The sequence below is a fragment of the Physella acuta genome, unplaced genomic scaffold (genome assembly GCF_028476545.2).
Source record: "Physella acuta isolate Inbredline_101_S28 unplaced genomic scaffold, ASM2847654v3 ptg000325l, whole genome shotgun sequence".
Lineage (NCBI taxonomy): Eukaryota > Metazoa > Mollusca > Gastropoda > Physidae > Physella > Physella acuta.
The window spans coordinates 87,936-103,487 of NW_026731844.1; the positions used below are offsets into that span (position 1 = coordinate 87,936).

A 15,552-nucleotide genomic window follows, 5' to 3' on the forward strand; every position below is an offset into this window, starting at 1 on the left:
CAGCATAATGAACGTTTTTAAAATCATAGTTGGTATAAAACCAGGCTTTTCAATGTAAAAGTAAAAGATTCGGAATAATATCCCACATGTAACTAAAATATCAGTCTTACATTGCAGATCATGCACTTTTAATTAGCTACTGACTTTTTGTGTTCTTTAAACATAATTTTTTGACCTAATGAGAAGGTATGGGTTAGATCACTGTATTGCTCACACACCTTTTACTGGTAATTGCAAAAACAATATTCACAGAGATTTACGTTTCAAATGTACCGACCAAAGATAATTTTTTAACAAATCAATGTTTAAAACTTTGAGTTTAAAAAGTTTCCAAAAAGGCGCCACTTTGCTACAAATGGCCAGAGGGGGAGCGGCCGCTCCCCCTGCTCCCCCCCCCCCTGCGTACGCTACTGCGACTCTCCAAACTTGTGTGAACAAATCAAATAAAAAAAAAAAGTAAAGGGAGATAATGTCTCCTTTACCAAACTATTATGAACAAATCAAATAAACCAGTCTAAAGTAAAGAGAGACAACGCCACCTTTACCAACTTTTATAAACAAATCAAATCAAACAAATCTAAAGTAAAGAGAGACAACGCCACCTTTACCAACTTTTATAAACAAATCAAATCAAACAAATCTATAGTAAAGAGAGACAACGCCACCTTTACCAACTTTTATAAACAAATCAAATCAAACAAATCTAAAGTAAAGAGAGACAACGCCACCTTTACCAACTTTTATAAACAAATCAAATCAAACAAACTAGTCTAAAGTAAAGAGAGACAACGCCACCTTTACCAACTTTTATAAACAAATCAAATCAAACAAACTAGTCTAAAGTAAAGAGAGACAACGCCACCTTTACCAACTTTTATAAACAAATCAAATCAAACAAACTAGTCTAAAGTAAAGAGAGACAACGCCACCTTTACTAACTTTTATAAACAAATCAAATCAAACAAACTAGTCTAAAGTAAAGAGAGACAACGTCACCTTTACCAACTTTTATAAACAAATCAAATCAAACAAACCAGTCTAAAGTAAAGGGAGACAACGCCACCTTTACCAACTTTTATAAACAAATCAAATCAAACAAACTAGTCTAAAGTAAAGAGAGACAACGCCACCTTTACTAACTTTTATAAACAAATCAAATCAAACAAACTAGTCTAAAGTAAAGAGAGACAACGTCACCTTTACCAACTTTTATAAACAAATCAAATCAAACAAACCAGTCTAAAGTAAAGGGTTACGTAACCAAATGACGAATGGCGAAGATGACGTCAATTAAATAGCCAATCGATTCCAGCACTGCCGTCCTATTTATGTCCAAAAGTTTTTGTCTCCCCTGACACCAGTTTGTCCTGGCCAGACACCGGAATTGGCCATAATCTTCTAAATCTGCCAGATCTATCAGACGATAACATTGACCTCAATTTATTTCTGAACAATATTCCCTGGATCCTGCCCGCGTCAAGTTTGTCTTGTCTGTGTAGATCAAAGGATGGGTAGGGAGGTGTTAGGTCTGTGTTGGTAGGGAGGTGTTTGTGTTGATAGGGAGGTGTTAGGTCTGTGTTGGTAGGGAGGTGTTTGTGTTGATAGGGAGGTGTTTTGTCCATGTTGGTAGGGAGGTGTTAGGTCTGTGTTGATAAGGAGGTGTTTGTGTTGATAGGGAGGTGTTTTGTCCAAGTTGATAAGGAGGTGTTTTGTGTTGATAAGGAGGTGTTTTGTCTGTGTTGATAAGCAGGTGTTTTGTCTGTGTTGATAAGGAGGTGTTTTGTCTGAGTTGATAAGGAGGTGTTTTGTCTGAGTTGATAAGGAGGTGTTTTGTGTTAATAGGGAGGTGTTTTGTGTTAATAGGGAGGTGTTTTGTCCAAGTTGATAAGGAGGTGTTTTGTGTTGATAGGGAGGTGTTTTGTCTGTGTTGATAAGGAGGTGTTTTGTGTTGATAGGAAGGTGTTTTGTCCATGTTGGTAGGGAGGTGTTAGGTCTGTGTTGATAAGGAGGTGTTTGTGTTGATAGGGAGGTGTTTTGTCCAAGTTGATAAGGAGGTGTTTTGTGTTGATAAGGAGGTGTTTTGTCTGTGTTGATAAGCAGGTGTTTTGTCTGTGTTGATAAGGAGGTGTTTTGTCTGAGTTGATAAGGAGGTGTTTTGTCTGAGTTGATAAGGAGGTGTTTTGTGTTAATAGGGAGGTGTTTTGTGTTAATAGGGAGGTGTTTTGTCCAAGTTGATAAGGAGGTGTTTTGTGTTGATAGGGAGGTGTTTTGTCTGTGTTGATAAGGAGGTGTTTTGTGTTGATAAGGAGGTGTTTTGTCTGTGTTGATAAGCAGGTGTTTTGTGTTGATAGGGCGGTGTTTTGTGTTGATAGGGAGGTGTTTTGTGTTGATAGGGAGGTGTTTTGTCTGTGTTGATAGGGAGGTGTTTTGTCCATGTTGGTAGGGAGGTGTTTTGTCCATGTTGGTAGTAACTTGGTAGGGAGGTGTTTTGTGTTGATAGGGAGGTGTTTTGTGTTTTGATGGACGGTGTTTTTTCTGTGTTGATAGGAAGGTGTTTTGTGTTGAGAGGGATGTTTTTGTCTCCTGATAAGGCGGTGTTTTGTCTGAATTTATAGGAAGGTGTTTTGTCCTTGTTGATATGGAGGTGATTTGTGTTTTGATAGACGGTGTTTTTCTGTGTTGATAGGGAGGTGTTTTGTCCGTGTGGGTAGGGAGGTGTTTTTTGTGTGGATATGTTATGTTTATGACAAGGATAGTGTTGTATATTGCGTGTATGTAATTGAGTAATGAGAGTATATGACATGTAGGACCTTGTTAGGTGTTCGACTGGGATGTTTCGGGTTATTAATAGGATTTTGGATTCATGACTCGGATGTTGGCGTCGTGTGTGTTGGATGAATGACTCGCTAGTTGTATTATTTTGCTATGATATTGGATATCCGGTATATGGCTGTGTGTTGGTTGTATGGCTGTGCTGTATGCTGGATATATGAGGGCGTGTTGGACGTTTGTGTGTGTGTGTGTGTGTGTGTTGGATGTATAATGGTGTTACGAATGAATGACCCTTTGCTTGAGAACTGACAAGGAACTAGACCTACCCCCCCCCCCCCCCCCATACCATAATCAATACTAAATAATTAAACAAATGACAGCGACCCTAAACTTGGAGTGAAACAGAAACAGACGATAAAATAGTCATGAGCTCATCACATTAAAAGCATGAACCTACAGCGAAGGAAAAACTTTCAGTCCCTCACCCAATACTCGTGCAGAACACAGCACCGAATGAGATCAAAGCGAGCAGCATTCATCTCTTATAATCCATCACGCAAGTGTAAGTGTGTAAGGGCGTATTTTTTGCTGTTGGGACTTTATAAGTGACATGTTTTTCTCGAAGGAATGGGGGGGGGGGGGGGGGAAGGGGGACACTACTTCTGTAGTTACTATAAATTTTGTTTATCACTGAAAGTAAAGGTAAAACAAAATCGTTTTATTAAAAATATATTGTCCGAATTCTGTCGCTGAAAAAGATTGACAAAAATCTTACAAAAACAAATTACATTCGAAGTTTTATCCCTCACGTGTTTACACATGTTCAGGTGTCATTTTAAACATAACAATGGCAATAGAGATGAATGAAGACTCACTATACATAGATACGGTTAACAGATAACTAATGTTGCCATAAAAGTTAACTTTTGCCGAGTTACAGAGTCAAAAGAAAAGTAACCGACGATAACAAAATGGCTGGCCGCTCAACGAATAAAACAAGTGGGTAATTAAGATAATAATGATGAGAATCTTTGACACGCTCTCTGAGACTGGGAGGAAATGTCAACAAGCAACAGACTTCGCTGGGAATCAATTGCTAATTTCAAGGCGGCTTTGTTTATTTGTTTGTTCGTTTTTTCGTTCGTTCGGTCGTTCGTTTGTTTGTTTGTTTAAATCGGTTTGTTTTTCTGTCTGTCTGTTTGTTTAATGTTTGTTTTTATGTTTTATTGATTGGTTGAGTTTCCGTATGCGTATCTGTCTATCCGTCCGTCCTTTAGTCCTTCATTTCCAGCAGTCTGTCTGTCTCTCTTTTGTAAATCTCTAAATAGGTATAAAAGTGTTGTTTTTTTTTTAAATAAAATTATACGGTTATTGGATCCATTTGAATACACTTTATCCCCTGCCCCGCCCATTGCTATTGTACGCGTTTAAACATTTTAAAATAAAATCTAATTTCGCCTTTTTCTTTTTATTTTATTTTCTCTATGCCCTGTACGATCCCCTCAAACTTAATTCGTATTGTTTACTAACATCATTTTTCGGATGGAGATAATCTACCTGGTTGCTGGCGAAGACAGATTGTCGAAACGTGAATGTTTACTTACATTGTTAAGTTCTGATCTCTGCTGCTGTTGTGAACCCAATAACCTTTCCCTGTCAGACTCGGAAACTCTGGGAGGAAATATTGACAGATGGCGGTATAATAGTAATATTTATACGCGAGCGTGCAGATATACATACAAATAGACAAAAGTTAGAAGTAAAGAAATCATTGAACGGGATATGAGATTTCTAGGTCATTGAATATATTTTAGTTTAGGAGAGTATTGGGAATGTAGAGAACATAGCAGGAGACTGTATGTCTAGGCTGTAGTGGGGCATTGTATGTATAGGGTATGTTGGGGGGTGGGGGTGACCACGGAGGGTGGGGTGTGGCCACGGGGGTGAGGTGTTGCCACGGGGGTGGGTTGTGAACAACGGGGGTGGGGGATCATGTTGGGAGGGGTGTGACCATGGTGGGTGGGGCGTGACCTCAGGGTGGGGTATGAACCACGGGGGGTAGGGATGACTAGGGTGTGAGACCACGAGGGGTAGCATGCCACTGATCCAACCTGCATAATATGCATGTCGTCGCTGATCCACACATACATCATTAGCAAGCCACAGATCCACACATACATCATTAGCAAGCCACAGATCCACACATACATCATTAGCAAGCCACAGATCCACACATACATCATTAGCAAGCCACAGATCCACACATACATTAGTAGCATGCCACAGATCCACACATACATTAGTAGCATGCCACAGATCCACATATACATTATTAACATGCCACTGATCCACACATACATTATTAACATGCCACTGATTCCCCCTATGTTATCGACATGTATGTTGTACCCCTCAGTATGAACGAGATCTTCAAATGTCAACTCCATCATGTCATGCCACTCGGCGAGACAGGTTTAATGATCATGACATGCCACTTGTCATGTGTCAACAAATTATCAACCTGTTTTGTCATAACCTGGGTCCAACTGACGAGACACACTGACCTTTATAGACAATTTGCTTTTGGTTATGAGATCATTGAATGTCAACAAATGTGATATACTGTAGATTTCAACTTTGGCAGTTTGCTTAGATCGTAAATTTAATCTTATCATGGAAACATATAGTCTCTTGTTCGTAAATTTAATCCGATAATGTAAACAATTCGTGTCTTGTTCGTAATTTCATTAAAATTATGAAAACAGTTCGTATATAGAACATTATAAAAATATTTTCTTGTTCGAAGTCTGAATAGAGACTATTACATGCTAAGCAAGTACAATTAAAAAGTTCGAACAAGTTCGTAGGTCGAAGCTAATGACCATAAACAAGAAAAATAAGTTGAAACAGCTGAAGCATATATAAAAATCAATATTGACGCCACATGTAATAGTGTATTACTTCGCATCCAACACATGTGTCAGACAGTTATCGGGGTTTGTTAGACCTGGTTGTGTCGGACAGCTATCACTTTTCGTCGGACAGCCGTCAGATTCTGTCGGGTAGCAATCAGTTTTTGTCGGACAGCTATCAGTTTTTGTCGGACAGCTATCACTTTTCGTCGGACAACTATCAGATTCTGTCGGGTAACAATCAGTTTTTGTCAAGCTGACAACGAATTTTGGGTGAACATATTTAAAAGTAAGATGTATCATTTCCCCTCCCCCATCCTTTTGAATCGGCCATGTGTATCCAACCGACTCACCCCACCTCCCAGAACAAGTCAATGAAAGGAACCAGCTACTCAACACTTCTTAAATCGTCTAAAAACAGCCTTCTTGTTTTTCAGTTGTTTGTTGCGGTTGTTTTTTTTTTCTCAACATTATTGCGGTTTTTTTTCTTTTAGCATTGTTGTTCCGCCTGTCATGAAACGATCCATAACCACAAAGGTTGCCATGGAAACGGTTTTTTTAACGCTGCGTTGTCGTCCATGTTGATCATAGATCAAACCCCTGCATTGGCCGTTAACATTATCTTATTGATTGGTGTTCGATTTATAGGCTGTTTGATGGGCCTGGAAAGGGGTAATTGGTTTGTCGATTTGTCTTTAGCACTTTGGAAGCTGCGCCAATCAAAAAGGGAAATTATTTGTAAATGTATACGGACAGAGAAAGAGAATGAATACAGGGAGACAACCCACGCTAAAGTAAGGGGACACTACCATTATTATCTAACAAGAAAAAAATTCTAACTTTTTTTTTTTAAACACAAAGGCAATTATGTCTTATTTCATGGGCAAGATTGCTAGTTTTTATTCGGTGTTAATTTCACAACAAAAATATCCCTATACTATTAAGTTTTTTTTTTATTTGACAACTGGGGTTGAGGTTTTTATACTGGATAGAACGAGCCGACAAACACAATGCTCAGTAAATAAACACGTTCAGTGGTGGGGAAATCAAACGTATTTTCAATAGAATAAAAGAGCCGTATTGTTTCGCGCCACGCGTGATTGATTTTTTTATTTGCCCAAACTAAATTTAGAAACGCGACCATGTTGGAATAGATTGTGAACACGGCTAGGTCTACGTTTGTTTATTTTCAGCCTGAGTGTTGATTAAAGCTTCATCGAAAGTTGATACATGGTGGAGACATTTAAATTTAGTTGTCCTGACGACCAGAAGTCTGGAATCACTTTTGGGACTTGATGGTCAGTTCTAGAACAATAGCTAGTCACTAGTCCAAGAGTCTGTAGGCACCGTAGGTAGAGCTATACCTTCGTGACCGTAGGTCAATGCCATATATCTGGCGGATAGATTCTGGGGGGTCTAAGTTAAATTCGTAGATCAATTCTAGAAATCAATTGGTCAGTTTTAGAGGATATTGAACTACTTCAAAAGCCCATTAAATCCGTCTGTTAGAGACTTGTAGAGTGGTTACTCTTCTTCTTGAGAATTTAACCACTTCAGACAGTGACGGAGGAATGGTAGTGTTAGGGTGTTGAAACATCCCCCACCCCCCACCAACACACACACACACACACACACACACACATACACACACGCAAGCCCATAAAATGACTTCAGTCTCGGGATGAGTTAAAGTTACTGGTGTTATCAAATATCTCTCTCATTCTATAATTTCCTATAAAGATATACACTATATGCGATTTTTTACCCCCCCCCCCCATCCCAACCCCTACTAACACAGAATCCTGTCTTCACCAATAGAATTCAGATGATTGCTTAGTTCTAAGAAGGGGGGGGGGGTCTGTAGTTCAATTAAAATGTCAGTTCTAGAAAAACCTTCCGGTCGGTAGAAAAACAAAATTCAATGAACCCAGCCGACCTTAGCGTGGCTAGCACCCACGTCGTAGTTGTGTACAACACAACACTCACGCTGGCGTCCTTGACCTTCAGCAAGCCACGTGAGCTGATGGCTGTCCTTGAGACAACCCCCGGGTGTTATTACACGATCAAAGGTCGCGCCAGGTGATTCAGGTAAGTAGAGATTACAGGGCGGTAGCTAGCGACGGGGGTTCAAGCCCAGTCAATATCGGTGTCTGTCATTGTAAGTCTGTCAACTTTGGTCTGTCAAGTTAAGTCTGTCAAATTTGGTCTGTCAAGTTAAGTCTGTCAACTTTGGTCTGTCAGGTTGTCTGTCAAATTTGGTCTGTCAAGTTAAGTCTGTCAACTTTGATCTGTCAAGTCGTCAACTTTGATCTGTCAAGTCTTCAGCTTTCATCTATCAAAGTAAATCTGTCAACTTTTGTCTGTCTTGGGAAGTCTGTCAACTTTGGTCTGTCAAGCCTTCTATCTTGGTAAGATTTTTTTTTTAATGATGATGGTCAGTCACCTATTGGTTTTTAAATTATGACAATATGTCTGTCATCTTTAGTCTGTCAAATCATGTCTGTCATCTTTAGTATGTCAAATCATGTCTGTCATCTTTAGTCTGTCAAATCATGTCTGTCATCTTTCGTCCTTCAAGTTATGTCCGTAAACTTTCGTCTGTTAAATTCTATATCTCAAATTTTCATCAGTCCGTCATATTATGCCTATCAACTTTCAAGTTTTCGACATAGTTTTAATCGATTTATTTCTATGAAGGCTTGTTTACAGAACCTAGAATTGTCTCCCTCTCTGGCCTGGAGGAGTTACACCCCTTGACTAGAAGCAATCTGTTGAGCCGTACATCATTACTGTAGCAATCAATATATCTGCAGCTGACATATTCTGCACTTTGTAATGTAGAATACTCAGTGTTTTTATAAGGTTTTATTTAACGAGATTCTTCGTTCTTTTGCCGTCATGGATCGAAACTTGAGAGCAAATCTTCCACACCGGACTGATATCTTTCAAACTTGGCACGTAGGTCAAGACCCGATGGCAATGTTTTGTGATAAAAACTCGACTTCATTCGCTCTATTATACAGATACGAGCCGATCCGCGGCATATCATACGCCGCTATTTAGTTGTTGTTTTTTCTACTTTTCAGTTATTCATAATTTGTGAATTCGACACTACTACCAACGCTGCCACTGAAAATATTTCTTTAAAACACTATACTATATATAGCTCGTTAAGGACGATAACCCCCTTCCCTCCCCCCCCCCCCTCCGTTAAAGTCAACTCAACTTAGTTACCCCCCCCCCCTACGTTTAAAATCGTTTCAAACTAAATTATCTGCCCCTAATAGTCGTCGCTAAACCGGCTCTGGTTGTAAATATTTAGAGTGAACACAGCTCACTAAGACCATATAGGAGTGGGTGTGGTAGGGAGCGCGTTTACAGCTTGTTTTCTAGCGTCTCCCAGAAGAGAATTATATATATAGATTGTTTGCATTCATTTGCTGTGCAGTTATATTTAGCTTTGAGATTCTTTTTAAATTTAAATAGTATTTTTTAAAGTAACTTGAAAAAAACGTGTATAATAACATGCTTTTTATGTGAACTAAAAATAAAATAAAAATGATTTTCTTTAATTATATATAAATATACCACTATTTAAATAATTAGAAAGAAAGCGTTGGTCCGTTGGTCGCTATATAATGTTTTGAATACTCTTACGAAAACAATTATATTTACAACCCACGCTTTTCCTTATAGACTTCTGCATGATAATGTCGGCTGCTAACATGAAAGCTCTACTGATGCTAATTGAACAGAACATGGTTTACATATTATTCCTCTAAACCCGATGTTACCATTACTCCCCAACTCACGTATTAGCTCTCGCGTGCTGTTCCTGCCTAAAGAGGTGTGTAAACAGCCACATCAAAGAAAATAGCCGCTAATGCCCAGCGTCGCTGGAAAATTGCTGTCCGTCTAGCGCGTCTTGAATTAGACACTGGAGTTGTTTTGTTTTCATTCAGCTTACTTTGGGGAGGGGGGTGCAGTTTGGGACGGGTTTACGTCACCGAGGACAGTGCGTTTATTTTGACGTCATATGGGTGAGTCCCTTGCTCTAACGTGACGTAATTTAGCACTCCCGTTGGGGAAATCAGCATAAGTACACTAGTTTCTAGACAAGTATGTCTTGTGTTAGAGTTTTGGGGCGTCACGCATATAGCGCCCTGCGTGGGTTATCTCGTGGTGGTTTTCACACACCTCGTTTTTATTTACATCGACAGAAAGGAGCTCCAGGGCGCCACGCCCTGTCCGTCCCTCCCCCCCCCCCCCCCCCCAAAAAAAAACACACACACATGAAGAGTACAAGTTAGTTTACAGACAAACAGATCTGGCTATCGCTTGTGGAAACAAGATACGAATAGGTGAGAAACTATAGGGTTAATACATCGGTGGTTTTATTCAACGCGATCTTATACATTAGTGGATGTAGTGGTTTTATTCAACGTGATCTTATACATTAGTGGATGTAGTGGTTTTATTCAACGCGATCTTATACATTAGTGGATGTAGTGGTTTTATTCAACGTGATCTTATACATTAGTGGATGTAGTGGTTTTATTCAACGTGATCTTATACATTAGTGGATGTAGTGGTTTTATTCAACGTGATCTTATACATTAGTGGATGTAGTGGTTTTATTCAACGTGATCTTATACATTAGTGGATGTAGTGGTTTTATTCAACGTGATCTTATACATTAGTGGATGTAGTGGTTTTATTCAACGTGATCTTATACATTAGTGGATGTAGTGGTTTTATTCAAAGTGATCTTATAACTCAGTGTGGTGTAGTGGTTTTATTCAACGTGATCTCATACATCAGTGAGATGTAGTTGTTCCATTCAATTGATCTAATACATCAGTGTGATACAGTAGTTTTTTTTCAACATGATCTTATAACTCAGTGGGATGTAGTGGTTCCATTTTGTTAGGCTTTAGGTAACGAAGAATATATAAATGAATTTCAGAAACATTTATTCGTCTGACTGTTTCATCAGTGTAACTTCTTCCAATACTATACTTTCTAAATGCATGAAGTTATTTAAAATTTCCTTTTGTTAAAAACATGACTGTAAATATTTCTACCTGGGTTGTTATTCTAAGGCCGTGTTGCGCTGTGTGTGGATCGTGGTCTTCTTTAAATTTATCTGGACATTTATTTCCCCCTGCCCCCCCCCCTCCCCCACTCCCCCAACCCCCGCGCTGGCCTAGTGTTGTACTCACTCCCCCCACGTGACCCAACCGGTAAACAAACCAGGCTCTATGGCGGATTGTACCGCGACCCGGAAGTACATCCTGACATAGCGAGTCACACACACACACACACACACACACATACAGACACATATATCCACACATACGCATCACACAGACCCACACAAAAACTCACACACACCGGTATATCATAAGACAACATGGAGTTCACCCATCCTCTCAACTTACATCATCTTTAACTTAATTACCGTCACATCATCGCCCCTCCCTTCCCGTGTTCTTTCATTATAACTAGCCATCAATAATTATTAATTACTAATTAACTTGCCCATTCCCTGTAACGTCCATCTTGTTCTGGACTAACACAAAGAACGCGTGCTGGGATAATGAGAGCAGGTTCACATTAGGAATAAAAAGATGGCAGTTTAATTAGAGCAGGTAATTAGCCGGCACATGCGGCAACCTGCGTACCTTTCATCTAGTGGAATGTTGAGGTATAATGCAGGTTAGTATCTAGGGCTTGTAAACCTTTTATCTAGTGGAATGTTGAGGTATAATGCAGGTTAGTATCTAGGGCTTGTACACCTTTTATCTAGTGGAATGTTGAGGTATAAAGCAGGTTAGTATCTAGGGCTTGTACACCTTTTATCTACTGGAATGTTGAGGTATAATGCAGGTTAGTATCTAGGGCTTGTACACCTTTTATCTAGTGGAATGTTGAGGTATAATGCAGGTTAGTATCTAGGGCTTGTACACCTTTTATCTAGTGGAATGTTGAGGTATAATGCAGGTTAGTATCTAGGGCTTGTACACCTCTAGTGGAATGTTGAGGTATAATGCAGGTTAGTATCTAGGGGCTTGTACACCTTTTATCTAGTGGAATGTTGAGGTATAATGCAGGTTAGTATCTAGGGCTTGTACACCTTTTATCTACTGGAATGTTGAGGTATAATGCAGGTTAGTATCTAGGGGCTTGTACACCTTTTATCTAGTGGAATGTTGAGGTATAATGCAGGTTAGTATCTAGGGGCTTGTACACCTTTCATCTAGTGGAATGTTGAGGTATAATGCAGGTTAGTATCTAGGGCTTGTACACCTTTCATCTAGTGGAATGTTGAGGTATAATGCAGGTTAGTATCTAGGGCTTGTACACCTCTAGTGGAATGTTGAGGTATAATGCAGGTTAGTATCTAGGGCTTGTACACCTTTTATCTAGTGGAATGTTGAGGTATAATGCAGGTTAGTATCTAGGGCTTGTACACCTTTTATCTACTGGAATGTTGAGGTATAATGCAGGTTAGTATCTAGGGCTTGTACACCTTTTATCTAGTGGAATGTTGAGGTATAATGCAGGTTAGTATCTAGGGCTTGTACACCTCTAGTGGAATGTTGAGGTATAATGCAGGTTAGTATCTAGGGGCTTGTACACCTTTTATCTAGTGGAATGTTGAGGTATAATGCAGGTTAGTATCTAGGGCTTGTACACCTTTTATCTACTGGAATGTTGAGGTATAATGCAGGTTAGTATCTAGGGGCTTGTACACCTTTTATCTAGTGGAATGTTGAGGTATAATGCAGGTTAGTATCTAGGGGCTTGTACACCTTTCATCTAGTGGAATGTTGAGGTATAATGCAGGTTAGTATCTAGGGCTTGTACACCTTTCATCTAGTGGAATGTTGAGGTATAATGCAGGTTAGTATCTAGGGCTTGTACACCTCTAGTGGAATGTTGAGGTATAATGCAGGTTAGTATCTAGGGCTTGTACACCTTTCATCTAGTGGAATGTTGAGGTATAATGCAGGTTAGTATCTAGGGGCTTGTACACCTTTTATCTAGTGGAATGTTGAGGTATAATGCAGGTTAGTATCTAGGGGCTTGTACACCTTTTATCTAGTGGAATGTTGAGGTATAATGCAGGTTAGTATCTAGGGCTTGTACACCTTTCATCTAGTGGAATGTTGAGGTATAATGCAGGTTAGTATCTAGGGCTTGTACACCTCTAGTGGAATGTTGAGGTATAATGCAGGTTAGTATCTAGGGCGTGTACACATTTCGTCTAGTGATTAAGGTTTAATGAAGGTTAGTAGTATTGGGGGTTTATCAATGGCGCGTGGGTTGGGGTTTATAAAAGGGAGAGGATTATCGGTTTATCAGTGGCGTGTGGGTTAGGGTTTATAATGAAGGAGCAGAATTAGGGCGTATTAGTTGGATGTTTATTATGACGTTGGGTTTCGATTCAAGCTCATATACACAAACCATGTGGCTGTTCAAATAAACCAATAAGATTCTAGCTTATATTCGCTGCAATAATTTAAATAGACCAATAAAATTGTAGTTTATATTCACTGCTTTGGATTCTACGATTGACCTTGCCCTCCTGTGATTATCTCCTCCTCTTTTGACCTTGACATTGACCATATTTCTGTTGATTGTTCTGCTAGAAGCACACGACTCACCAGTAAAATGACAACAGAGGCTGATTCTAATCGTTCATCCCAGTGTTCGCTACTGGTTCTAATCGTTTATCCTAGTGTTCGCTACTGATTCTAATCGTTTATCCCAGTGTTCGCTACTGGTTCTAATCGACTATACTAGTGTTCGCTACTGGTTCTAATCGTTTATCCCAGTGTTCGCTACTGGTTCTAATCGTTTATCCCAGTGTTCGCTACTGGTTCTAATCGTTTATCCCAGTGTTCGCTACTGGTTCTAATCGTTTATCCCAGTGTTCGCTACTGGTTGTGATCGTTTATCCCAGTGTTCGCTACTGGTTCTAATCGTTCATCCCAGTGTTCGCTACTTCCGCGTTCGCTAACGTCAATCAATATTATTCAGCTAATTAACCGCCGTCATCTACCACAACATTATTATCCGCCCTCCCCTCCTCCTCGCTCCATACTTCTCTAGTCTGCTCTTTAATGTACAGTGTAGAGGTTATACTTGTGTCCGGCTAAACCAGGGAATAACCGGCATTATCCGGCACCTAATTATAAATGTCATTTTAACGACGTGCATATTTTTTTTTAAATCTCAGGGACACAAAAAAAAATGAAATCCCAGATCTGATAATGTTTTTTTTTTTCTGATGTTTTTTTTTAAACTCATCAATAATTCAATCAAGTTTAGAGTTACGTTCTCTTGTTCTTAACCTCCCTGAAGATGTTTTAATATGATGTGGCAGTTTGATAGAGTATGTAGGCGCTAACGTAACCGGTATGATAGATATTGTCACCAGCATCGGTGTCAGGTACAGTTACTTAACTGTGTTTGCAGCTACCCGTTTTTTTCATGTGCATATATATATATATATATATATATATATATATATATATATATATATATATATATATATATATATATATATATATATATATATATATATATATATATATATATATATATATATATATATATATATATATATATATATATAATGTTAATGTGATTGTTTTTTACCACCGGTTCGTGTGATTTATTTTTTCCACCGGTTCATGTGACTTGTTAATAGGATTCGTGATATTATGTTAGCTACCCACCTACCACTATTTGTGTGAAGTCCCACCTTCTATATTGGTGCGAGAGGTCAGTGCGAAAAAGTCGTCTTCTGAAAGTTGAAGTTCAAGCAGGTGCAGGATTTTATTAATTAGATTTACGATGTTAGTTTAAAAATAATTTTGCTAGGAGTTCACTTTTTACGGTAGGTCTGCCTTTCTTTATGGATATGTCAGTTTCTGTTAGTCTTTAAAGGCCTGTAAACACATTGTAGTTTTGTTTAAGTCATTGTTTAAATTTCTGGGTTTAACATGTATGAACTAGATATAGTTAATTTAAGTGTATCAGCGTGGTTAAACTACAGTTAGCAAATTATGAATATGTGTTTTGGTTGGTTGTACACAGCTAATGTCTGCCTACATGGCTGTACACAGCTAATGTCTGCCTACATGTCCCATGGCTGTACACAACTAATGTCTGCCTACATGACTCTACACAGCTAATGTCTGTCTACATGGCTGTACCTAGCTAATGTCTGCCTACATGGCTGTACACAGCTAATGTCTGCCTACATGGTTGTACACAGCTAATGTCTGCCTACATAGCTGTACACAGCTAATGTCTGCCTACATGGCTGTACACAACTAATGTCTGCCTACATGTCCCATGGTTGTACACAGCTAATGTCTGCCTACATGCCCCATGGCTGTACACAGCTAATGTCTGCCTACATGGCTGTACACAGCTAATGTCTGCCTACATGGCTGTACACAGCTAATGTCTGCCTACATGGCTGTACACAGCTAATGTCTGCCTACATGGCTGTACACAGCTAATGTCTGCCTACATGGCTGTACACAGCTAATGTCTGTCTACATGGCTGTACACAGCTAATGTCTGCCTACATGGCTGTACACAGCTAATGTCTGCCTACATGGCTGTACACAGCTAATGTCTGCCTACATGGCTGTACACAGCTAATGTCTGCCTACATGTCCCATGGCTGTACACAGCTAATGTCTGCCTACATGGCTGTACACAGCTAATGTCTGCCTACATGGCTGTACACAGCTAATGTCTGCCTACATGGCTGAACACAGCTAATGTCTGCCTACATGTCCCATGGCTGTACACAGCTAATGTCTGCCTACATGTCCCATGGCTG

The 15,552-nt window shown here is 39.4% G+C and overlaps 1 protein-coding gene across 3 annotated transcripts in view; it reads left to right on the forward strand.

Moving 5' to 3' along the window:
- LOC131940703 (uncharacterized) overlaps positions 1-15,552 on the forward strand; it is a 43,046-nt gene that overhangs the window by 20,138 nt on the left and 7,356 nt on the right. Inside the window, exon 1 of one of the 3 annotated variants that reach the window (XM_059299458.1) lies at positions 7,670-7,772. The exons of the other annotated variants lie outside the window; for them this stretch is intronic. The gene's annotated coding sequence lies outside the window, so the exon portion shown is untranslated. Of the gene's footprint in view, positions 1-7,669; positions 7,773-15,552 lie in introns of those variants that run through there. 3 annotated transcript variants of the gene reach the window in all.